Source organism: Monodelphis domestica, chromosome X, assembly GCF_027887165.1.
Source record: "Monodelphis domestica isolate mMonDom1 chromosome X, mMonDom1.pri, whole genome shotgun sequence".
NCBI lineage: Eukaryota > Metazoa > Chordata > Mammalia > Didelphimorphia > Didelphidae > Monodelphis > Monodelphis domestica.
Window position 1 is genome coordinate 10,758,548 of NC_077235.1, and position 24,584 is coordinate 10,783,131.

Sequence of the window (24,584 nt, forward strand, 5' to 3'; positions counted from 1 at the left end):
GCATTTTCTCTGAGACCTAAGCTGATGTCAAGGAATGGCGGAAGCCCTCAGGGCCCTCAGAGGGCATCAAGGCCGCTGCCGGGCGGGACGAAGTCCCCTCTCCGAGCAGTCTGGCACTAGTAGCCTACCTATCAATCAAAGGGACAGCGGCGGGGAAGTGGCCCAAACCCTCCTTGTTTCCTTTTCTCACCCCAGTGCATGCTGGGTGCTTGCAGTTGCCCTGGCCACCTGCCCCGGAGGCAGTTTCTAAGGGTGATGGCCTCTAGACCCGCCTGACTAGCCAGAGGGAGCGGGCGACGAATTCTGAGTTGCAGGGAGGAGCGCAAGGGCTAGCTGGCAGTACTTTAGATTCTGTCCTCAGCGTCCTTGAAGGTTAAGAGCAATGGCAGCCCCAGATGGTACTACTGAAAGAGGGGGGAAGCGTGTGTGCGCGCGCGTGTGCGCATGTGCGCGCGCACGCGCCGTCCCCTCTCTCTGGACGCCCGTGTTGAAATCAATATTCAAAAGAAAGATTTTTCTCCTTCCTACTGTGTTTGACCCAAGAATCCCACAAGCTGTTATTTATTAGAGTATTTGTTGTTTGGGGGTTTCAAAACAAAAGCTGTTTATTGAATTTTTTTTTTTAGCTTGAAATTCAGCTTTTGGAACGGGCAAGACCTCCCTTTAACAGATGGCTCAGCAGTTGTAAGAAAATTCTTCACCGCTGAAAAGCAGCATAAACAATTGCTCTCAAAGACTGTTTGTTCTCCATTTTTAAAAGCCCGAGTCCGAGTCATTGGCTGCTGCCTCCCTTCCTCCTCCTCGTGCCTCGGAGCAGGCGATGGATTTCTGAGACTGACAAGAGAAAATTCTTGTCACTTGATGGACACCGTATTGAGAGGGCCACTCCTATTAGATCTGGAGGGATTAGCAGCCCATTGGCAGGGGTGGTGGTGGTGGGAACAGGGCTCAGTGCTCCCTGTTGGCACTCCCGACCTAAAGGAGAGGCAGGCAGGCAGGCAGGCAGGCTGGACGGGAAGGCTCCGTGTTCTTCCAGAGCCCTGCCTCCAGGGCAGCAGTGCTGTTCTCCGAACACTGGCCAATTGCAGGATTCTCTGAGATGGAGGGAGAGCACAATTTTCTCAGCTGCATCCAGGGCTTAAATGAGGCCGGATTTCACAGGCTTTCAGATGGGCTAGCTTTTGAGCAGAACTTGATTTCTTTTTTGTTTTGGGTGGACTAGGAGTGCACATTTAATAAACCTGAGCAGGCAGGCTCCAACCATTATAAGGAAAGGAACCAAAGCAAACCAAAGCAGGAAACATGTCATTCTAGCAGCTGAGCAGGTAAAGAATCCTTCCCCATGTTTTCTTCCCCAATGGATAATTTCGCTTTCTTTCTCTCTTTCCTTTTTTTTAATTCTCAGAATCATTCCCCAGCACCCCTCCCCCCACCCTCCCATCCCCACCCCCATTGAAACATCCCTTGTGACAGCACAAATGTCAGCAAGACCCAACCAACAAGGTAGCAGCATTGGACAGGCTGGGTGGGCATCCTTCTGTGCCTGGAGCCTCCATCCATCCTCTCTAGTGAGGGAATTGGGAGGAGGGAGCTGGGAGGAGGGAAGATGGAAGACGGAAGTAGGAGAAGGGAGGAGGGAGGAGGGAAGAGGGAGGTGGCGAGTTTCCTCCTCCTTTCCCTCAGACCTTGCCATTAACTGGGGGTTGGCAGTCTTTGTACCGTTGTGCTTATTTAGATGATTGTAATCGTTGGCTATATTGTGCTCTTTGTTCTAGTCTTTGCCTGACCCCCCCTTCTCTCCCCTCCCCCCAAACAGAACCCAAACCATGATATTAAAATCCAGTCCCTTCCTGTGTGGCTGATGAGTCCAGGAGAGTCAGGCTAGCGAATGGCATCTCTGCTTCCCCTGCCTCTTGGCTTTGCCCCTCTGAGCCTTAATGCTAGCTGACAGCCAGCCCTCATCTTCCCTGGGTCTGGCAGGGCTCCTTCACATGTTTCTGTGTGCTGCACAAATACCTGTCTGGAGCAGGAAAGTCCCAGGGCTCTTGGTGACCTAGAAGGGAAATGCATTTGATTTGCTCAGCTTTGGGGGCCTTTTCATTTCTCTGAGCCACTCTAGTGGGCTTTTCTCCACGTGAGACCAAGCGGCCCACCGTGAGTCATTATTACTCGGTTCAAGAATCCGCCTCTTGAAAACGCTCTTGTCCCCCTCCCTCCAATTCCGTTAACTTAGAACCCGGTCTAATATACTACCGTAACCAGATCCAGAACAGAGAAAAGCAATAGGTGCCGTGGAATGAAGTCTTGGGACCAAAGTCATGGAGATTGGTAGGGTGTATATACTGTGCCTGTTGGTCCTTTGTTCCTCCACCTCCTTTAGTCGCTGGAGGTGGGGCCCATCCATTTCAGGTACCAAGAAGTATCAGGGCCTTAGGATAACCTTGGCTGCCTTGCTATGCAAGTCCCTGATCCTAGTAACTAATGAGCTCTTGCCCTTTTCTTTAGGCCCCTGCCTAGCACCCTGAGCCCCACCTTGCTCATCCCCATCTTGGTTTACTGCTTTGTACCCTAGCTTTTCTCAGGCTAGAGTCTTTTCTTGCTTCCCTAAGGCCTCCTGGGGAATAATAGAATCCTGTTCCTAAATCCCAGGCTTCATTGCTAGTTTTTGACTGCCGCCTCAAGCTCTGCCTCCTACCGTCACCAGACTGCTGATAACTTGGCCGTAGGCCCAGGCGGTGTCCTTATTGGATTCATGGATGGGACAGAGTTGGGACATGGAGATAACATTTGTGAGGGAAGAGCTGGAATCCAAAAAGGACCTGCCAGGGAGAACTCTGTTTTTTATCAAGTAGCAGGGAATGAATGGGGAGAGAAATGCTAAATCTTGTGCTTGGGTTCCAAACCCCAAAGAACATGGAACAGATTTCTTCCATGAAGTAGTTCATCTGAAAAGGCTTGAGGGTATGATACCATACGACTTATCACCTGAAACATGGCAGCCCCTGAAGCTAATGGGACTTTAGGCTGGATTGACAAAGGCAGAATGTTCTGAACCAGGGGAAGCCAACAAAAATGGTGGTTGTGGGAGTAGCCTGGGAGTCAGGACACTGGGATGTCTGACACATCCTAACTATTGGCTAGTCAATTAACCTGTCAGTGCCCTGGCAACACACTGGAACTTGTAGGACAGTTGCCAGTCTGCATTGGTGTTGGGAATGTCCTCACTGGAAATTCTGCATTGTGTAATTAGAAAAAAATCTTGTACCTTTGGACTCCATCTCCCAGAATTCTTTTTTATTTCCCAGCATCCCTTTCCCTTCTCCATCACTTTTGTATATAAGTTTTGGTGACTTTGGTGACTCCTCCCTCTCGCTCTCTTCTCCTGCCTGTGCACTCTGGGAAAACCTCTCTTTGCTGACGGGTTTTTTTTCTTTCCTCTACTCTCAAGTGATATTTAATAAGTCTTATAAAATATATTACTTGGAGCGTTGGATATATTTTTTTTAATCTGTAGCATATACTGATGAAGTCACATTTCTAGACTAGAACAAATAAGCGTCTAGACCTGGGATTGGAGGAGGAAGTGGCAAACCACCAGTATCCTTTCCAAGAAAACCCAAATGGGGACTCAGGTGAAAAATAATGAAACAGCAAGAACAAAGGGCCAGGATAATCCTTTTGTGCTTTGCCATAGTCAGATTACATCTGGATAACTATATTTCTGTTTCGAGAATCATGACACTGTAGAACTAGAGCTGGAAGGGACCTCAGAAGAAACTGAGGCCCATTGAGCTGAAATGACTTGCCCAAGATCTCAAAGGCAATAAGTATCAGAGGGGAACTCCAGTGTCAGTGCTATTTCCATTCTACCATTCTACCATTTTTTGCCAAGGTATTGCTAATGGTAATAATAGCAATTTAAGATGTCCAAAGTGCTTTGCGTATGGTATCTCGTTTAATCCTTACAACGCCCTGATGAAGTGGGTGCTAGTAATAGTCTCCTTTTACCAATGAGGAAGCTAAAGCTCAGATGGGTTAGTCCTAAAGTCACAACACAGCTGGTCATTGTCTTTGGTAGGATTTGAACTCAGGGTCTTGCTGATTCCAACTCACTAATGAATAGGGAAAACATTCTGAGGAAGGTGAAGAGGATAGTGAAGGGCCTGGAAATTGGGTTTTGTTGAAAATGAAATTGTGCAGGCTTTGCAAACTCTCCCATTAACTGCCGCTTGAAGGAGCTACAGATGTTTGGCCTAAAGAAGCGAGAGCTCTGGACAGGGGGCACAGGGCATGATTGCTGTCTTTAAGTATTTGAATAGCTGCCATGTGAAAGAGGGACTAGACTTGTTTTCCTTGGACCTAAAATATAGAACTTGGAGCAAAGAGGGCAGGCAGGGGGTAGGAAGAAGTTGCTGAGAAGCAGATTTAGATTTAATAGGAGGAAAAAAAGGCCTAACCATTTGCAGGATTTAAGTGCCCTCTCTGTGTCAGGCACTGTGCGGAGGGCTGGAATCTGAGCTGTCCCCATAGAGACCTGGTGGCCTAGGGAGACGATGGGTTCCTTCTCATTAGTCGTCTTTAGGCTAGTGAAAGCTAGATGACCCGATTCTGGCAGAGGTCCTTGATGAGGCCTTATTTAGCTATGGATTGGATAATATGACCTAAATGGGGGGTGGCACAGTCCAATGAAAAGAGTTGCTCAATCATTAGACATTTTTCAGACATATTCCAGGCATGGGGCTAAGCGCTAAGAATACAGAAAGAGGCAAAAGATGGCTCTCCTCCTCAAGAAGCTCTCCATTTAGTGGGCAGATAAGCAAATCAGTATGTACAAAGCAAGCTATATACAGGAGAAATAGGAACTCATTCTGCAAGAGAAGGTCTACACTAGAGTGCTGGCCATGTCGGAGGAGAGAAGGGGCCATATTCCAGAGATGTCGCCAAGGTGAGGAGTGAGAGGCAGTGAGGAGTGCAGGATGACTCTTTGGGGGGAAACCTGAGGGCCTGGGAGGATGCTGCTGTTCTAGACAGCAGTAGTAATAGGGAAGTCTGCCATTGTAACAAAGAAGAAAAATACGCGGCCAATCACAGACCAAACAACACCTCAGTCACATCTGACATGGATGCAACATTCCACGCCCATAGTTTTCCACCTTACCTGCAGAAGGAAGGACCCATTTCCTCACTCCTCCTCTGGTGCTAAATGGGGACGCCATGTTATTAGGATCCTCTTTGTTTAGGTTGTTCTGGTCATTTTCTGACTTGTTTTCCTGACTCAGCTTGCCTCTCTCTGCAACAGTTTATACAAGTCTCTTGTTTCTCTGAGATCCTCATATTCACTTTTTCTTAAAGTACAATAATATTTCATCACATTCTTGTTCTATGGTTTGTTTAGCTGTTCCACAGCTGATGGGCATCTCCTTTGTTGATAGTTCTCAGCTAACACAAAAAGTGTTCCAGTGGATGTTTTGCTATTATTGGGAGACTTCCTTCCTTCCTTCCTTCCTTCCTTCCTTCCTTCCTTCCTTCCTTCCTTCCTTCCTTCCTTCCTTCCTTCCTTCCTTCCTTCCTTCCTTCCTTCCTTCCTTCCTTCCTTCCTTCCTTCCTTCCTTCCTTCCTTTCTTTCTTTCTTTCTTTCTTTCTTTCTTTCTTTCTTTCTTTCTTTCTTTCTTTCTTTCTTTCTTTCTTTCTTTCTTTCTTTCTTTCTTTCTTTCTTTCTTTCTTTCTTTCTTTCTTTCTTTCTTTCGTTATATGTCTAACACTGGGATCAAAGACAAAGGGTCTGGAGGCACCAGAGTACAAATGGTGTATTTAGTATCAAAGGACCTGGATTCAAATCCAAGCACTGCCCACTTAATAGCTATGTGACCTTGGTAAAGTCATCTAATGTCTCTGAGCCTCATTTTCCTCATATGTAAAATGGCAGAGCTGTATCAAAGACTTTTAAATTCATTTCCAGCTTGATCCTTTTTGACACTTTGCTCTTTTTTGCATAATTTCAATTTTCTTAAAAAAAACCTGACCTTCCATCTTGGAATCAATACTGTGTATTGGTTCCAAGGCAGAAGAGTGGTAAGGGCTAGGCAATGGAGGTTAAGTGACTTGCCCAGGGTTACACCTAGGAAGTTTCTGGGACCAGAGTTGAACCCAAGACCTCCTGTCTCTAGACCTGGCTCTCAATCCATTGGGCCACCCAGCTGCCCCTGATTCCAATTTTCTTTTCAAAGTATTGGCATTTTTCACAGCTCTAAGAGTATTAGTGGCATTGTCATCTTGTAACATTTCCATTATTAACCATTTCATTTTATCATCTTTGCTGTTTTGCAGAGTATGAAGTAAAACTTCAGAATTGTTTTAATTTTAGTTTTTCTGATTATGAGTGCTTTGAAACAATTTTATATGTTTCTTAATAATATGTAGTTTTTCTTCTGAACATTGTTTATTCCTGTCGTTGATCACTTAGTCACTAGGAAATGGTATTTGGTTTTATATGTTTGCATTTCTTCCTTATATAGTTTAGATATTCGACCTTTGTCAGAAAAAAATGAGGCAAAGTATTTTTCCTACTTAATGGATTTCCTTTTTATACTAGCTGCATTGGTTTTGTTATTGCAAAAGCTTTTGATTTCATGTAGCTGAACTAGTGTTTTAGGTAGTGTGATCTCTGCCTCTTGTTTGGTTAAGAATCATTCCCCCAGGATCTAGACTCTAAGTGATCACTCTACTGCAAATATTAATAATATGGAAATAGGTCTTGATCAATGACACACGTAAAACGCAGTGGAACTGCTCGTTGGCTACGGGAGAGGAGAGGGAAAGAACACGAAACATGGAACCATGAAAAAATATTCTAAATTAATTAATTAAATACATACATTAAAAAAAAAGAATCATCCCCCTAGCCATAGCTATGTGAGGTGCCTCTTCCCATTTTCCTTGAAAGACTTTTTAGTGATGCCATCTTTTATATTTCAATCATGTATCCATTTGATGTTTCTGCTAGTAGGTAGTGATGAAGCGTTCGCAGAACCATGGCATCAGAGCTGGAAGGTCCTTCTTGATAGTTGAACCCTGAGTCTTATCCAGTGGTTATTCCTTTAGCTATTGCAAAACAACTTGGGTTTCTTTGTCTTTGTCTTTGTGTCTCCCATTGGGGTAGACAGCAGTGATCTTACCTGTAGTTTATAAGAAGACTAATAACTAGGATTTAGGCAATGGATTTCATTTTATCCTTACAACAACCCTGGTGGGTAGGTTAGTCGGTCAGTCCGCTGGCATTTATTTAGTGCCTCATAGGTGCCAGGCACTATGTCAAGTGACTGGAGAGACAGTGAGGCCAAAAATCCAAACAAGCTAACAAAAGAAACCAGCCCCTGGCCTCAAGGAACTCACCAGCTAACGGGGGAAGACAACTTGCAAAGGACTAAGTACAAACTAGCTCTAGACTGGCTAAATTGGAAGCCGTCAACTGAGGGAAGGCACTAGAATTTGGGGTAATGGGAATGGCCTCCTGTCTAAGCTGGGACCTGAGATGGACACAGTAAGGTGGAGGGAATCCACAGAGGGAAGGTAGTAAGACTGAGGAGGATTGGGAAACAACTTCATACAGAATCAGTGGATTGCACAGAACACTGGAGGGGATTGAATTAGAAGAAGACTTGAAAGGTAGGAGGGGGCCTGCTTGTGCAGGACTTCGAATGCCAGAAGGAGGATTTTGTAGTTTGTCTTGAAGGTAATAGGGAGTCATTGCAGTTCATTGAGTGGGGAGTGGAAGAGGTGTGCGTGACATGATCAGACCTGTGTGTTAGGATGGACTGGAGTGGGGAGAGACTTGAGGCAGGGAGGCCAGCCAGCTGGCTGTCATAGTAGTTCAAAATGGAAGCAATGTGAGTCTGAACAGGGCTGGTAGCAGCATCAGAGGAGAAAAGAGGGTATATATGAGAGATGAACATAGAATATGAATCTGGATCCTTTATCAAGAGAAAAGGAAAAGGAAAATAAGCCTTTTGTAATAGATAGAAAAGCTAGAAATTACAGCATCATTATTATTGTTATTATTATCCCCATTTTACAGATGAGGAAACTGAGGCACACAGCCACCTAGCTAGTAAATCTGAGTTCTGATTCAAATTCTGATTGTAATGACTCCAGGTCTAGCACTCTACAGACAAGGTTATTCAGCTTTCTCTGAGAATTGCTTCGGGCACTCATCTGTTCAGTGACTTGCCCAGGGTAACATAGTCAGTCTAGTCAGAAGCAGGATTTGAATCCAGCTCTTCCCAACTGCAAGCTTTTTGCCCACCTCTCCTTCTGGAGAAACAGCTCCAAGTGAATACCCTCCTAATGGGAATCGACCTCCAGAAAAAGCCAGTGCAGGTGGCCAAGTTTCTATGTGTCTCGTGTGAGGCCTGATCCTTGTACCTGGAGAGCAAGCTTGCGTGTACCCCAGATGCCACGTGCTTCACTCCCTGTCCAGTGGCCACGCAGAGTCCTGGGAAGCCACTTGTCCCTGAACACTGTCCTCCTGGCCTCTCAAGGGAGAACAGTCCCCTGCTCAGCTAGCCTGTTCCCAGGCTAACTCTGTGATTGCTGTTTATGTCAGCAGTGCACCTGAGCTCACCGTGCTCAGCAAAAGGAAGGCATATTTCCCTGCCAAATCAATGCCAGCCACCAGGTTTTACATCTCCCCCCAATTGGTACTTGGGGAGCAGAGTTATAGTGGCTGTCAGTCAGTGGCAGCAGCCACCAGATGAGATTGATTTTGCTAGTCCTGTCTCCCTTTCCCCACTGCAGGCCCGTGGATGGAGTGCTGTTTGCCAAAGGGCCCTCACTATAGACATTTGCTCCCCTCTCTGCCCAGACCTGGGTGCTCTCGTAATCCACCACTTTCTTCTGGCCCCTCTGCTCCTCTTCCAGAGTGTTTACCCATGATTCCACCAATGGGCTTACTGGCCGTCAGTCAGAAATCACTGCAGGAGCAAAGGCAGGACAGCTCTGCTTCTCCAAGTCTGATCTTGGGGCCTTCATGGTTTCTTTCTCACCTCTTTGGAGTGCGAAGACAAGTTGGTTGACTCTTCTTGTTTTCCATGCAGTGTATGATATTTTCATGTAGCTCATGAAAGTTCCATGTCAATATGGAGGCTGTCATGGTCTGATACCCATGGAGCCAACCCAAGGGCTAGGCAGCTGGGTTCTTCCCAAGGAACCACCATCCAGGTGATGTGCACTTCCTCCTTGTGATGGCCCCCTGACAGGTGTGCCAATCTCTGTGCCTCTCAGCCCTCTGACACTCTAGCCTAGTTACCTTGCCGTGGAGATTGAGGGGGAAGGTAGGCCCTGGCAGACGGAATGGGGATAGCATATCCCTTAGGCCCCTTGTTGAATTGCTGCCCTCCACCTCCTTCCCTCCACCCACCATTCTTCCCTCCATCTTTTCTCGCCCCTGCCAGGAGAAAATATCCCTTGTTCTACATCTCCATAGACCTGCATTTTTTTGGAAGGACTCTAGGGTTTCTCTCCTCTTATCTCTAGTCTCCTCCAATTGGGGGGAAATCAGAGTTTACTTTTTACTCGCTTCCAGGGAAACTTTCAATTCTACATATACTTGAGGGGAGGCTCACTGGAAGGCTTGGGCCTCAAATGCAGATATTTTTCTCTGCTGCAAAGAGTCACTCCAGTGTTAGAAAGAGCATGGTGTAGTCGATAGAGTGCCAGACTCAGACACCAAGAGACACAGGTTCAAATCCCACCCCTTTAATTTGCATCTAGAAAACAGAGATAGTAATTTTAACCACCTCTGTGGCATTTGCCTCCTAGGACTATTGTGAGGATCAAATAAGGTTGTTTACATCAGTGGCCATACAAATGTCATTTTGGCTTGTTCCTCTCCAAGAGGTCTCAGAGAACAGCCATCATTGAGGAGAACTCTTCCCCATCCCCACGGCTGCAGTGGGGAGGCCGTTTCATGAGTAATAAGTAGCATCAGCTAGTGAAGGCCTGTGGGATGTGGCATTTTGGGGTCCATGTATTCTTCTCTTGTTTGCCCTGCTTCTTGTTCTTGGATGTGGTGGAAAAGACAGTCTTTGCAGTGTCATCAACAATGGGAGGCTTTGGTGGCATCAGTGGTTGTGTCGAGCCTGGGACTGCTGCAGAGTCTGGTTCATAGAGGTCTCGAGGGTTGTGCAATATTCTTGTTCATGACATTAGCAGATGCAATGCAGAATGTTGAGAAAGTGTGGGACCAGCCAGGGAAAGGCTGAGCGGGAAGTCCACATGTCAAAGAGAGACTCTTCAGTTCAATTCTAGAAGACTCTTTAAGCATCTCCTTGGTGTCCAGCACTGTGCTTGGTGCTATGAGCCAAAGAACAAAACAAAACTGGCTCTCTGCTCCAAGGAGCTTGTACTCTATGTATACAGAGGAGGCAGTACAAAATGGAAACAAAGTCACATTTTCCAAGGGGTATCGGGAAAGACCTCATACAACAAGACTCGCTTGAGCTGTCTTGAGTGGAGCAAGAGATTGAACAAGGCAGCAAGGATGAGGGTTTCAGACATGGGCAACGGCTTATGCAAAGCAAGGGACAGAGACGGGAGAATATTGTTTCCAAAAATAGCGAGTGTCTAGACCATTTGGGTTGGAACATTGAGTGAATGGGTGTGAGAAGATATGATAGAAGATCAGTTTGGAAGTCAAGGTTAGAACAAGACTGGAGAGACAGCTAGATGGCTCAGTGCATAGAGCTCCAAGGCCTAGAGGTCCTCCATTCAAATCTGGCCTCACATACTTCCTAGCTGTGTCACCCTGGGCAAGTCACTTAAACCCAGTTGCTTAGCCCTTATTGCTCTTCTGCCCTGGGACTGATATTTAGTGTCGATTCTAAGATGGAAGGTAAAGGTTTAACAAAAAACAAGACTGGAGAGGACCTTCAATGCCAAGCCAAGGAGTTGGCATTGTATTCTAGAGTGAAGCTCCTATTTTGGCTATTTTGTAAGCCTCACTTTCACTGAAGAACATAGTCTACTACTTAGAAAACCATCCCTTGTCATATAGAATGAAAAAAGAGAGGAAGAACCAATTGACCCTGACTGCCTTGACAGCTAAGTCTGGGCATTGTGTGCAGGGTCCCATGCCAGCAGGCCTCCACCTGTTCAGAGGTTTTGACCCTCCTTAAGGATCATCTTCTATTGTTTTAATGCGTCAGTGTCCTACACAGAAGAGTTCATTTTGAGTTATTGGTATCACAGGGAACCACAAAAACTTGAGACCCAAAGAGGGACGTGGTCACACCCAGATTTTAAAAAATCATTTTAGCAAATTTGTGAAGAGAGGGGAGACCGGAGGCAGAAAGCCTAATTTGGAGACTGTTCCCCTTGTCCAGGACCAAGGTGATAAGGGCCTGAACTAAGGTAATGACCATGTGAGTGGAGAGAGGGGGACGAAGGTCAAATGGAAGAGGTTCCTCTTTCTTTCATGTGTCATCCACTTGTATCTGGGAAACAGGGTAATTGTGCCCACATTTCTTAGGATCGTAGGATCCCAGCCATAGCACCCCACTGTTTCGAAGCTAGAAGGGCCTTTCAAGGAACTTTTTCATGGAACGTCTTCATTTTCCTGACGAGAAGACATTAACAACTGACATTAACAGAGGACTCACAAATTTGCCAGCTGTTTTTTACAGACATGATGTCCTTCAAGCCTCATAACAACACCAGGAGCCAGATTTTAAAATTATTATTATACAGATAAGGAAAATGAGGCCCAGGGAGAGGAAGTGACTTTCCCAAGGTCATATACACACAGTAAGTTATTGGGAAAATCAAGAGATTAGATCACAGAGCTCTTTACTCTTCATCATGCTCCATTTGTCACCAGAACAAGATCTATAGCAGCTGTGGTGTAGAAGAACCACTAGGCCTTGGAGTCCAAGGGCTTGGGTTCAAATTTCGGGCCTGCTTTTTGGGCAAATCACTTAATATCCCTGGAATTCCTCCAAAATAAGAAGATCAGAGCAGATAGAACCTTATGAGGTCATTTCCAGCTTGGCACTCAAGAGCTCCTTTTGGTACCCTAGATATTGGTTGGATGGATTGCCAGCCATCAAGAAGGGGATTCCAAATATAAACAGTCCTCTGTATAGAAATCCATAATACTGACAACCTGGATTTCAAAGTGCTTTGCATTTTGTTAAGGAATGGAGACTTTCACACTCCACTGAAAAGTTATTAAGGGGCAGCTAGATAGCACAGTGGAGAGAGCATCTGACCTTGACTTGAGTTCAAATCTGGCCTCAGTCACTTCCTAGCTATGTGTCCTTTGGCAAATCCCTTAACTCCATTTTCCTAGCCATTGTCACTCTTCTGTCTTAGATTTGATACTAAGACAGAAAGGAAGGTAAGAAGGTAAGAAAAAGAAGAGAAAAGTAATTAACACAATGATCTGATTGTTAATATGGACCTCTGAGTCTCAGCTTACTGAGTCCTTGTTTATCTTAAGAATTGTGGTCACTAGGGCCTTGGCTTTGAGCATGTGCTCTCTTCAAGAAGGCATTCCTACCAGCTTCTCCACCTATAGAGAGCTAGCTTCCCTTGGGGAACCACTAAGGAAGAAAGCCTTGGAATCTCAGTCAGGCACATCTGTGCCCCTGTACTTGTAATGCTCCTTGGTGAGTTAGAACCTAGATGGGGGATGCAGCGGGTAAGGTAAGGTAAGAACTGTGGACTTCTCCAGAAACATATAGTCAGTCGTTCCTGCTCAACTCCATGGAGCTATGGAGGTGGTCTGTAGTCTTTGGCATTTTCTTCCATGGCAGTCCCTGAGGAAGAAGCTGGCTATTTGGTCTTGAGGAGCAGATCCTGTCCTACAGAGGCAGAGAGTGTTGTTTTTAGCAGTGGGGAAAAATGAAGAAGCAGATACTTTTCAGTTCTTTTAATTACAACAGCATAGTCCAATTGGATGGTTTCTTGTGGCAGAATTCTTGTTCTTCTCCCCACCCCAGCTCCCACTTACTTTTCCTAGCATTTCAAGAAGCCTTCTTCATTAAAAATGTGACTTTTTTATTTCTCCAGATATTCTATTACTCACTTACTTTATGCATCATAGACATTTCAAACAACAAGCCCTCATTAGGCACAGGGCAGCATCCCAGACTAGGCTCTGATGAGAAAAAGACAAAAGGAAACTAAGGTCTGGAGCTCTGGGAACTTGTATTCTAGTGTGGGTTGAGTATGGGAGAGGAGCATGTGAAACAGAGACACCAAATAACAATCAAAGAAATACAAGGTGGTGGCGGTACTAGTTTGGGCATCCCAAAAGACTCCATGTAGGCAGTGGCTCCTCAACTGAGTTTTGCAGGAAACTGAGAAGCAGAGGTAAGGTAGAAATGTATTTCAGGCATGGGGGACAACCTTGGCAATACGTATGGGGAATAACAGCAAGAAGTCTAGAAAGAGTGGGGAAAATTGGGACTAGGCCATGAAGGGTTTCAAAAGCCAAACCAAAGGACCCGTATTTGATCATGGAGGCAAGAGGAAGACACTAATGTTTGTTGAGTTAGAGGAAGACTCTAATGTTTATTGAGTAAGAGGGTGATGTGGTCACTCATGCACTTAAAGAAAATCATTTTGGTAGCTGTGTGGAGGATGGATGGAAGAGACCTCAAGTGTGGAGACCAATTATAATCATCTCTTATGAAAGTCAAGATGAAAGGTGATGAGGGCCTGAATTAGTGGTGGCCATGTGAGGAAAGAGAAGAGGATGGATTAGACTGATCTTGTGGTGGAAGAGACCAGAAGATTAGCCAGTGAAGATTAGAGGTGAGAGATGGTGAGGATCTGAAGACAACACTGACATTGCCTCTGTAGGTGACTGAGGAATGTGGACCTCTCAACAGGAGCAGGGAAGTTTGGAAGACAAATGGTTTAGGGGATGGGGAGGATAAGGAATTCTGTTTTATCGTGTTGAATTGGAGATTCCTCCAGGACATTCAACTGGAAATATCCAATAGGCAATTGATGGTGCCAGACTGAGGCTTGGTAAAGAGACTATTCAGTACAGGAATAATTAAAACGGCAGGGGCGAGGGGAGCATATGAGGTTATAAAGTGAGAGATTAGATAGAAGAGGACCGAGGGTAGAGCCTTGAGATATATTTGCATGTGCCACCAATGTAAGGAAACCTTGAATTTTCAAGTTTGAACAAAGCTAGTTGCACTAGTGTTTGATAGCGTATTGTGGTTCTACATCATGTTTCTCTAAATTCTTGATTTGTCATTTTTCTGTTTCCTTTGACCCAACAACCCAAGTGCTGAACTTCAATGGACTACATTCAGGCTTGGTGGCTTCCTCCACAAATTATCACTTATCACTCCATTTCGTCTTTACCCAGAGTTCTCTTTGGGAAATTTCAGCCTAACTTTAACATAGCTCCTGTTGAGCTCTCTCCACATATGTGTTGAGAAGGTCTTCCTCTCCCTCACAATCAAATCAAAGTAACAATCCATTGATGAGCATTTATTCACTGCATACGTAAGAGCTGGATGCTGTGCTATGTACTAGGAATACAAAGAGAGGCAGGAATGACCCTTGTCTTCAAGGAGCTTAATGGTTAGGGGGTGGGAACAACATGTAGATGAATAGGTACATAGAAGCTACATACATAGTAGAGGGAAATTAACATGAGCAGCAAAGACTTAGGGCTGAAAGGACCAAGAAAGCCCCTTTCAGAAGGCAGCACCGGAACTGAAAATGGAAGGATGCCAGAGATTTCAGGAGGCATAAGGGTACTCTAGGTATGAGGTCCAGTCAATGCAAGGTTAGGAAGAAGGGAAGTGGAGGGCTCTTTGTTGCAGAATGCATAGAGGGGCAATAAATATAAGAAGAGCAAAAATGGAAGAAGGATCCAGCTTGTGAAGGACTCTCATGGCCAGAGGATTTGATATTTGATCATAGAGGTAAAAGGAGTCACTGAAATTGATTGAGCACCATAGCAACATGGTCAGATTGGGAAAATTGCTTTGGCAGCTGAACCTTGGATTGCAGTTGGGTGAGCCTGGAAGCAGGAAGATTCATTAGAAAGCTATTGCACTCGTCCAGCTGTGTGGTGAAAAGGGCCTGACCTAGGGTGCCAGCTATCAGAGTGGACAGAACAGTCCAGATGTGAGAGATGGCATAAAGTTGGAGATGGGCAGATGTGTCATTTGTGGCCATGTGGCCGGAGTGAGAGTGGGGAGTCGATGGAGATTGAGATCATGAATATAGAGCCTGGGAAGATGGTGGCGTCCTCCCTAGTAAAAGTGAAGCTGGGGAGAAGAGAGGGTTGTGGGGGAGATAATGAGTTCTGTTTGAGGCATGTTGCTCTTGAGATGGCCACGGAACATCCTGTTCAACATGTCAAAGGGGCAAATGAAGATACAGAACTGAACTCAAAAGAGAGACAAGAGCTGAATACATAGATAGTGATTATCTCCATAGGTATGAGAAGAGAATTGAACCGACATGCATAGTAGCTGGATTGCTGGGTGGTCCGTTTGGTGAATCTAGTTATCTTTGGTGTTGGGCAAGTTGGAGAAAGAGCCTTCGAGAATCACTTTGGGGAGAAGAGACTGTACGTGGGAATTCCCAGATAGTTCACAAAACTTGACCTATTTCAGTTTAGTGTGCCTGGAAGAGGATGGTCCTCCATTACAGGAGATCATGTTGGTTCTGCCAGAAGGCCCCACAACTCCTGATTTATAGCACTTCTGCCCAGTCACTTGCTGCGTTGAAACATGACCTTGTTTGGTGACCCAGCACACAGCCGACCCTGCACGAACTGGGTAGTTACAAGAAGCTGCCCACAATTTAGCATCCAGTGGTTCATGAAAAAACCTGCTGCTCCAAAAAGAAACTTGCTCAGCCTTGCAAAAGACACTCAGAGGTCTGCAGAGGGAGCATTCAACAGAAGCCCTATGAGAGAACAAGTTTCTGTGCTTCTCTCTCGTGGAGGATCCTGGACGTTTTCTTCTGATGTGGTTTGGGGGGCTTTGTTGTAAGTCAACCAAAGAACCTGTCTTTCAGCAGAGGCAGAAGCCTCTGTTTTATTTGCTTTTGTTTTTACTATACTTTAAAATGTATATGTACAGAGTATATGTGTGTTTGTGTTGTTCAGTTGTGGCTCAGTCGTTCAGTCATGTCTGACTTTTCATGACCCCGTTTGGCATTTTCTTGCCAAAGACCCCAGAGGGGTTTGCTCTTTCCTTCTCTGGCTCATTTTCTAGATGAGGAAACTGAGGCAAACTGGGTGAAGTGACTTGTCCAGGGTCACACAGCTAGTAAGTGTCAGAGGTCAGATTTGAAGTCACAAAGACTCATCCTCCTGACCCCGGGGCCCAGTGCTCTATCCACTAAAGCACCGTCTAGCTTGCCTGCATATAGTATGTATATACCTGCCTATGCACATCCATGTATACATGTATACATACTTTTTAAGACATGTTTATCTACCCCTTTAACCTCGTCCACCGATAGGGCATGTGCTGGACTCCTATGGCTTTGGGCTGGTATCTAACCCCAAGGGTGTCCAATTTGCTGGGTTTTGGGTCAGTGCCCATGGCTGGAGCTAGCTGTGTGGTGCACTAGAGGTGGGAGGATCTTGCCAAATACTCTGTTCCTGTCAGTCAGGCAGTTAGGCGGTCAAAAAGTATTTCCAAACTGTGCTAAGTGTAGCAGATAGAAAGGCAAGGGGCCAACACTGCCTGCCCTCAAGGAGCTTACAGTCCAATGGAGGAAACAGTGTCTCAATAGATAGGTGTTTATGATATGTGCCTAGGCTGTGTACAAGATTTCATGGGGATATTGTCGACCATTTTTCCCCCTTGAAGAGGAACTGGCTTTCCTCTAAGATTACCCCTAGTGTGTGTTTGTTTTTGGTTGTATTATATGGTCCCAACCTCTAATGGCTGCCCCCCAACTCAGCTAATGTCATCCCAGAATGTGCAAGTGTGTCAACGAGATGACTCTGTGCCCCGTGCCCTCTTTGAGATATGACTTCTTCGACTGGACCAAGAAAGGTAGAGTTGGTAGACTGCTGCTGCCTCTGGGGGCTTGGAATGATGGTGGCTTGTTCAACTCACTGGTGCTCAGTTTGGAGCTGGGGGCCTAGGGGTGGTGGGGAGAGGACTTTCAGATAGCCTGTCTTCCTGATTCTCCCTTACTCCCCTTCCACATTGAGCATGTTACCAAAGACACTCATCTAGTTGGAAACAAAGAGACACACCCAGGACACACAGCAATCTAAGGTAGCAAGCACCCCTCTGGAGACCCAACCTGTGAATGTGTGTAAAAGTCAGGGAGCTACCCAGAGTGGGTACAAGATCATCAACATGGGGACCTCCTGGTATGGAGATTTCTTCCATTGAGGCAGATGGAGAACTCATCTATAACTGGTAGGCTTCGGCATTGAAGCTAAATGGCTTGCCAAGACTCCCCAGCCAGGAAATGTTGGAAGCACAACCAGGACCTGCATGTTTATGACTCTGAGACTAGCCCTCCCTCTAGTAGCAGAATGACTTAAGCAGAAGATTTCCCAGAGGCTCTTGCTGAAACGCCACAGGCTGATCTCTAACCTCAGATGCCAATGGCCCAAAACAGAGAGATCTGAGACACAATTAAGTGTGGGAACAACCTGTGTCCTTGCTGGAGGTTTACTCCCAGAATATCATCACCAAGTGTGCCTGGGAAGTATTTCCCAAGAGCAGTGAGCATTTGTTTACCTGTAAAACCTCTTGGTTAGCCAATTTGATGCCAGGGTATCCCTCCTCACAAACGCTATCCCAAGTGTGCATCAGATTTCTATAGCAGTCCAGGTCCTGGAATGTTCCCTGTTGTGTCTTCTTTCGCTTAGGGGCTCCAAAGAGTGGATGGAGCCATTTTTTGAGCAGAGCACTGAATGGCCAGCCCAGTATTTCAGATGAGTGGCCTCTCCACTTTGGCATCTTTAAAGTTTATAATTGATCAAGGGAGGAAGATAGGCCAAAAAAGAGGCATGGGGGACAGGGATGTTTGGCACAGCCAGTGGTCGATCCCCAAAGTTATCTTGTATCTCGATCCTGTGGCCTTGGGCTGGTGTCTGTCAGACCTCCGCCTCTCATCTGTACGTTTGCGGTTTCTCCTGCCCTGCCTCCCAGATGCCCATTAACAGCATAGTTCCTGGGGAGTTTGCACAGGAATCTCATTCGTGGGAACATGAGGGTAACAGAGAGCCATCATGACAGAAACCCACGAAGTCCCATTAAGGCTGTCCGGGACCTAAATACATGCCTTAATTCTTGGTGTACCAGAGCCAGTGTCCAGACTTGCAAACATGCTACCTGGGCACACTCACATTCACTCAGGGTTTCATGTATTGGAATTTCTTATGTGTTTGAGGTAGGCAGGATGATAGACGGGTGGGGTAGTATAAAAGACTTCCATTACAATCGGGAAAGGAATAGAAGAGTAAAAATAGGTAAGACTTCAATTCTGCACCCCCTCCAAGAACTAAGCCAGGACCAAGAGCTAGAATGGAATCTGGTATAAGGGATGGGAAGTCATGACATGAAAGTGGCTATCCAAGAGACTTAGATGGTAAGTGCTGAACATTTGGAAAGAATGCATGTAGGGAAGAATGAGCATTGATGTTACACTTACTATATACAAAGCCCTATCTATCCGAAGTGCTGGGAATACATGGAGAAAAGTGAGATCATTTCTGCCCTCAAGGAGCTTCCATTCTAATTGGGTGAAGCCATTTCAGGAGGCACTACAAATGTGTTATTTTTAGGAACTGCTTGTCACCCCACGCAATGGGATTACAAGAGAAAGGATGTACTCTTTTGGTATAGCTGTAGGTGTACTGGTGGGTGTCCCAGTGAAGCTGCCACTACTTCTGTGTCCTGAAGCCGGGGTAATATAGCCAGCTTGAAGGGGAAGAATGAGAAATTCTTGGGTGAATTGGAGTCATGTCTTTAGTCCTTCCAGATCATTGAGACCTTAAGCTAAGGGATTTGTTCCAAAGGACTCTGATTGACTTCTATGTTGCTGAAATCCCCCAGAAGAATTGCTTGATCCTCTTAGGACTTTTGTCTTTGACTCATCTTTTATCCTGAATGGCACACAGAGGGAACAGAGTTATCGTTGTTAGAGCACCCGCCTGAGAATCAGACAAACTGTTCCCATGTCTGGTTCTAGTGTGAGCTAACTGCATGATCTTGGCTAAGTCACATATCCTCTTTAGACCTTGAGGCCTTGAGTTCAGTCCTCTTTTGTCCACTTATTACTTACTGCCTTCTGGGCAAGTCACATCCCTTCTCTTGGTTTCACTTTTCCTTCTGTGGTCTCTAAAGTCTCTCATTATAATATTCTATAATCTTATGACATCCTTAAATGACATTCACTTTTGAGAGAAATCTCGTTTCGTTTGTAAGAGCCTTGATAAGATCCCCATGCTTTGGGCATCAAGTCCTGTGCCTTCATTTCATTCAGCTGTGTGGACGGAATCTTACCAGCTTGAGAGAACTGATATTTCTGCCTGGCCTGGACAGGGTGATGGTCCAGATAACAGCACCTCTGGGCTTCTTCCTTAGTTCTTCCATAATATATATGCTCAGGGTACTCCAGCATCTATGGGCCATAAGATCTGTTCTGTGTTACACCTTCTCTGGGGACCAAGGTTGGGTAATGGCAAGGAGGAAGCATGTAGATATTGTCTCTTCGGTGCTCCTTCATCTCATATGGACACTTGGACAGGGCTAGGGAGGGATCCTTTTCTTCTTTAGAATCCTCTCCCAAGTTACCAGAAAGGGAAGACTAAACACGATAACCAGTTTCCTTCAGCTCCATGAGTGTTAGTGTATACGACTAGGATTACTTAATTGTTGCCATGAACATTTTCCCTTCTGCCAGTGGGTATTTATGCAAGGACTTTCATTTCTGTCATCTGCCTTCATTTCCTTTTTCCATTCCCCTTGGAGATGCTTCAGGAAAAAGGTGAACCTCTGGTCCACTGTATTCATCTTTAATCTCATGACTCTGAATGTCCGAATGGACTTAGATACTCCTTCCCACTCCAGGTAGTGCTCTCCTTAGTCCTTCCAAAGCACTGAAAGGCCCTGCCCTGGTGAGGATCTACTCTTGCTGGGCCTGGCTCCCCGCCAATGAGTTTGCTTTCACATGATGCAATTGGTTACATTACTTGGGGCCTCTTTCTGGGAGGTCAGAGAAAGATTTACAGGCGTAGACTGTCACACAGCTTTGGTGAAAATCTGTCTTCATCTTTTTATCTCTTTGGAATCCTGCTGATCTCCCTTTCTTCATCCCTTAGCTTTGAACCAATGAAATGCATTCTTGGTGATGGTGCTCACGCCATGATAAGTTTCCTCCTGGTGAGTTTTTCTTTACCTTTCGATATGCAAATGGGCTTTGGCCAAGCCTAAAGTTATGCCAGCCAGTCAGTAAGCAAGCATTTAGCAAGCTCTTCCGATGTACCAGGCACTGTGCTGAGTGCAGGGGGTACGACAGAAGACAAAAGGCAATGGAAGAGGTCGGAGTGTGTATTCCTTCTCTTGTGAATTCTGTGATCTTAGAATTTAATACTTGAATATCATACTGTCTGAGGTGAAGAGAAGCCTCTCTGGCCACTGCAAGGCACAGGAGACAGTGTGTGGGTGAGCCAGGAAGCATCTAATGTGTCCTGGAGGGATCTGGGAAGGGGCTTTCCCCATTTTTAACATTTGCTTTTCCCCCTCTTACTTCAGACAAGTTCTTTAATTAGTGACTGCCATTTGCCCTTGTTCCAAGCTTGTGTTTACAAGTCTCCTCCAGAGGCTGTTTTCTCTTGGGTAGCTGCTGCCAGGCAGATTACAAAGGCCTGGCTTTGGGCTCTCTGCTTTCAGAGCCAGGGACCCCAGGACTGAGCAGCCAAGACAGTGACCCTTAGCCAGTCAATGGCCCCTCTTCTATAGATCAGAGAACTGATCGAAGCCCTGTAGGATCCTCCTTTCTCAAAGTGAGGGAGGATGAGTTAGGGGAAGAGCACTCACTGCCAGGATTGCCATGCATCTGGGATCTCACTGACATGGCGACTCCCTTCACTGAGGCAGTTCCTTTCTGGCTTGTCCCATAAACCTTCTGTTGATGATGTGCTAAAGTCCTTTGCCTGGGGTTCTGAACACTCTGAAGCTAGCATCAGAGCCCTGGGCTGCCCTTCTTGTTATCCCTTGCTCTTACCACTTGACTTGCATATCTCCTTTTCTGACATTCACTGCTTCTTCCTTGGGAGTTGCTGGTGAGACCCTGTTAATACCTACCAGGCATCTCTCAATTGCCTTTCATGCCACCAGAAGACAGAATGGAACATTGGAAAAAGCTCCAAGGTCGTGTCACAGGATCTGAGTTTGAATTCCATCTCTGCCACTGACTGTCTGTGTGATCAGAAAGTCACTTCATCTATGTGGGAGAGACTTGGTCATATGAAGAGGTTGGACTGAGTAGTTTGCTTGGTCATTTCCAGCTCTGGAGCTAGGCTCATAGGAGCTGGGGCTGGGATGCTAGCAACCAGCAAGTTTGACTTTTGGGGAAAACTCGGCAATTCCCTGAATTTCAACCACATAGCATTAATGGAAGAATATTAAACAGAAATAAGTACCTAGGTACAATTAGAGGCTTCGTTAATGAGCTGTTAATTTTTCGGAATCCCTTGTTTTCCCCCAGGGTTGGAGTAGATCATAACACTCTCACCCCAGAGCCTTTTGAATTCAAATCAAAAGATCTTTGAGGGTGTGCTCAGGATTCCAGTTCTGGCTGCTGGGCATGAGGCCACCAGGCTGCTGTCAAATGCCCTTGCCAGCAGATCTTTCCCCTTGTTGATCTTTCTCTAAGAAGGGGAACCTCTAGGTGCCCTTGGGAGGCCTCCTTCTCACCATCTCTGCTCCCTTTTCCACTCAGTGGGAAAGTAGAAGAAAGAAAGAAATGTATTGGAGCATCCTCCCTCCCTCCTTGGCATCTCCAGCTCAACAAAGTGAAGCTCCCAATTGCCTCTTTTCTAGTGTTTCCCTGAGCACTAACTCCTCGGTGGCTTCAGAATAACTCCTCCCATCAGTTCTGTAGAAAGAAATATGTGACTGGCCAGGCTTCCTAATTAGATACTCTATGGAGCTTCTCCCTTTGTATGGCTTAGGACATGCACTGCCTTCTCTGAATTATTTAACTATATCAGAGCTTGACTTTTAATATATGCTTAGGAAACTAAAAGAGAAATAGAATATTTTTTGGCAGTGTTCATTCAGTCAAAAGAATTGACCAAGGTCTTACAGTTGGTAACTTAGGTAAAACTGGGATGAGCATGGGATAGTAGGCTTCTTCTGCAATGCCCCATTGTTGAAAGAGAAGGTTGTGTTATGATTAAAATTATTTTGAGAGACTGATTTTGAGTAAGAATGGCAGTCGATTGATAATAGGCCAGCATCATAACCAGTAAAGTGCCAGGTCATTGGCCCTTTCAATGACCAAAGACCTTGAAGGTCCTAGATCAGGCCCCTAGATATACTTTGGGGAACTCATTAGTCAGCTTCTCCCTTGCATATCACAAGACATCTCTATGTGGTAAATAGCTAATTAGGGGGTGGTTCAGCAAATTCTCTGCCCTTCCTCATAGCAACAGGTGGGACAGATGATGACTGGCTCACATGAAGGAAAAAAATCATTATGAAACATTCCTGATAGCTATATTTTGCGAAAGAAACAGTCCTAAGGACAAAGGAAATGGGAAAATATGGGAACTGGACAGTACCTGAGGTCCAAGATTTTGACTCAGTAATTCTCTCTAATATACAGGATTTGGGACCTTTCTACTCTAGGGCCCTGAAAAAAAAGAATGAATACAGGACATGAAAAAAACGTTCCTCACAGTTGGAGAGATGAGGAAAGTAGCTGATGGTATGCCTTAGATGTTCAGGGGAACACTTTAGATTTCAACCCATGAGCAAAGACAGGAATTGTATTTAGGAAGGACACTTTAGTAGCTGTGTGCAATCATAGGACCATAGATTGGAGTCTGAGGTAAGCCGTTAGCTGTTATTGTTCATGTCCTTCATATGGGACATTTTAATGTTGGGGTCAGAGTATACTGTGTTCCACTGTGGCTGATCAGTCCACTGGGAGCTCAGAAGGCTCTACTATGTACAGGTCAGGCACAAATAGTCCATCTGAATGTTTTGGATGGAGATGTATCTAGATTTGCACATCTGACATTTCCTTGGACAAGCCAGGGTGATCTTATAGCAATACAGGGAAAAGGTGTTGAAAGCTAATTTTGAAGATGATGCCTGTGGAAAATGGGAAGAAGGTGGTAGTTTAGAGAGAAGGACTTGGGAAAAAGTCTAGAAGACCTGTTAAATTACTGTACTTAAGAGGCAAGAGAGAGGTTAAGAATTACTCCCAACGCATATACCAATTGCACTAGAATGGTGTCTTCCATTGTAATTAAAGTGTTTTCAAGGGGGAAGATGATGAGCTCAGTTTTTGATGTGTTAAATTTCTGCAAAAACCCAAGATCACCCAGACTAGGCTTCCCACCCCATCCAGTTGTTCCCTCTGGCCATCCCTTTGCTATCAACCCTTCTACTTGACTCTCAAGATCTCAGTTTGAGAAGGGTTTCTGGGTCTTCATCTACTTAGTTTTACGACTCTTCTGAGGCCAAGCTGCGCTGATTGGTGAGTGAAAGAGCACAAATGCATATAATCTTCTTTATCTTGCCAATTCCAGACTGTGCTTCACGTCTTATCCCACTATTCACCCCAACCATGTGTGACTCCTTTGTGTAGCCTTAACTTCCCTCCAGTCATACATATCCTTTTGCCAATGTATATGAAGGTCAACTAAGATTCCTTGATAAATACTGTCAAGTAGATAATTTTGTCAACTAGCCCTCTAATCATCAATATCAAACAATGCACGAAATGGGGGGGGGCATGTGATCACCAAAGGGTTTGTTGCGGTCCCAGAGTCCAAATCAAAGGATTCCCTATAGATGATGAGGTTCTCTAGATGCTTCTTTGTTTATGTGACCTTCTCATTGATTGTATTGAGTCTTAGAATAGAATAGGGCTTTCTCAGTGTGAACTAAAGTTGTTCAAGAGATTATTAATGTAGCTATAGACATGAGGTAAAATAAAATGCATGAAAAAATGCCTATTGACCTGATTATGTAACATTAAGAGGATAGCTGGTCCATTGAGTTAGTCTTGATGCTCAGGAGCTAGAATGAATTGGGAGAGGAGGGGCTATATGGGCTTGGGAGACTTCATGGGGCTTGGCTTTGACACTAGACCACATCCATTACATTCCAGCATACCCTTGGTGATGCCACATGGCTACAAATTACAGAATATTGTATTCTGTGAAAAATGAAAACTGGAGGTGAACAACGGCAATAGAGAGATATATGGTTGAAGCCAGTGGCCCATAGAGTAGTACCAACAGTGACTGGCACCAAAGTGGCATATAGTGGAGCTTATAGCAATCGTATGATTGGGAAAAGAGAGGGACTAGCCAAATGATGAGCAAAAGGCAT

General features: G+C 45.3%; 1 protein-coding gene across 6 annotated transcripts in view; it reads left to right on the forward strand.

The window, feature by feature from the left end:
* Positions 1-572: 572 nt before the first annotated feature.
* Positions 573-24,584, forward strand: part of LOC100010218 (casein kinase I-like) — a 347,880-nt gene continuing 323,868 nt past the window's right edge. For 2 of the 6 annotated variants that reach the window (XM_056809244.1, XM_056809255.1), the window contains exon 1: positions 922-1,325. The gene's annotated coding sequence lies outside the window, so the exon portion shown is untranslated. Of the gene's footprint in view, positions 1,326-24,584 lie in introns of all 6 variants that reach the window. The other 4 variants (XM_056809247.1, XM_056809241.1, XM_056809259.1 and 1 more) reach the window with 4 other exon arrangements.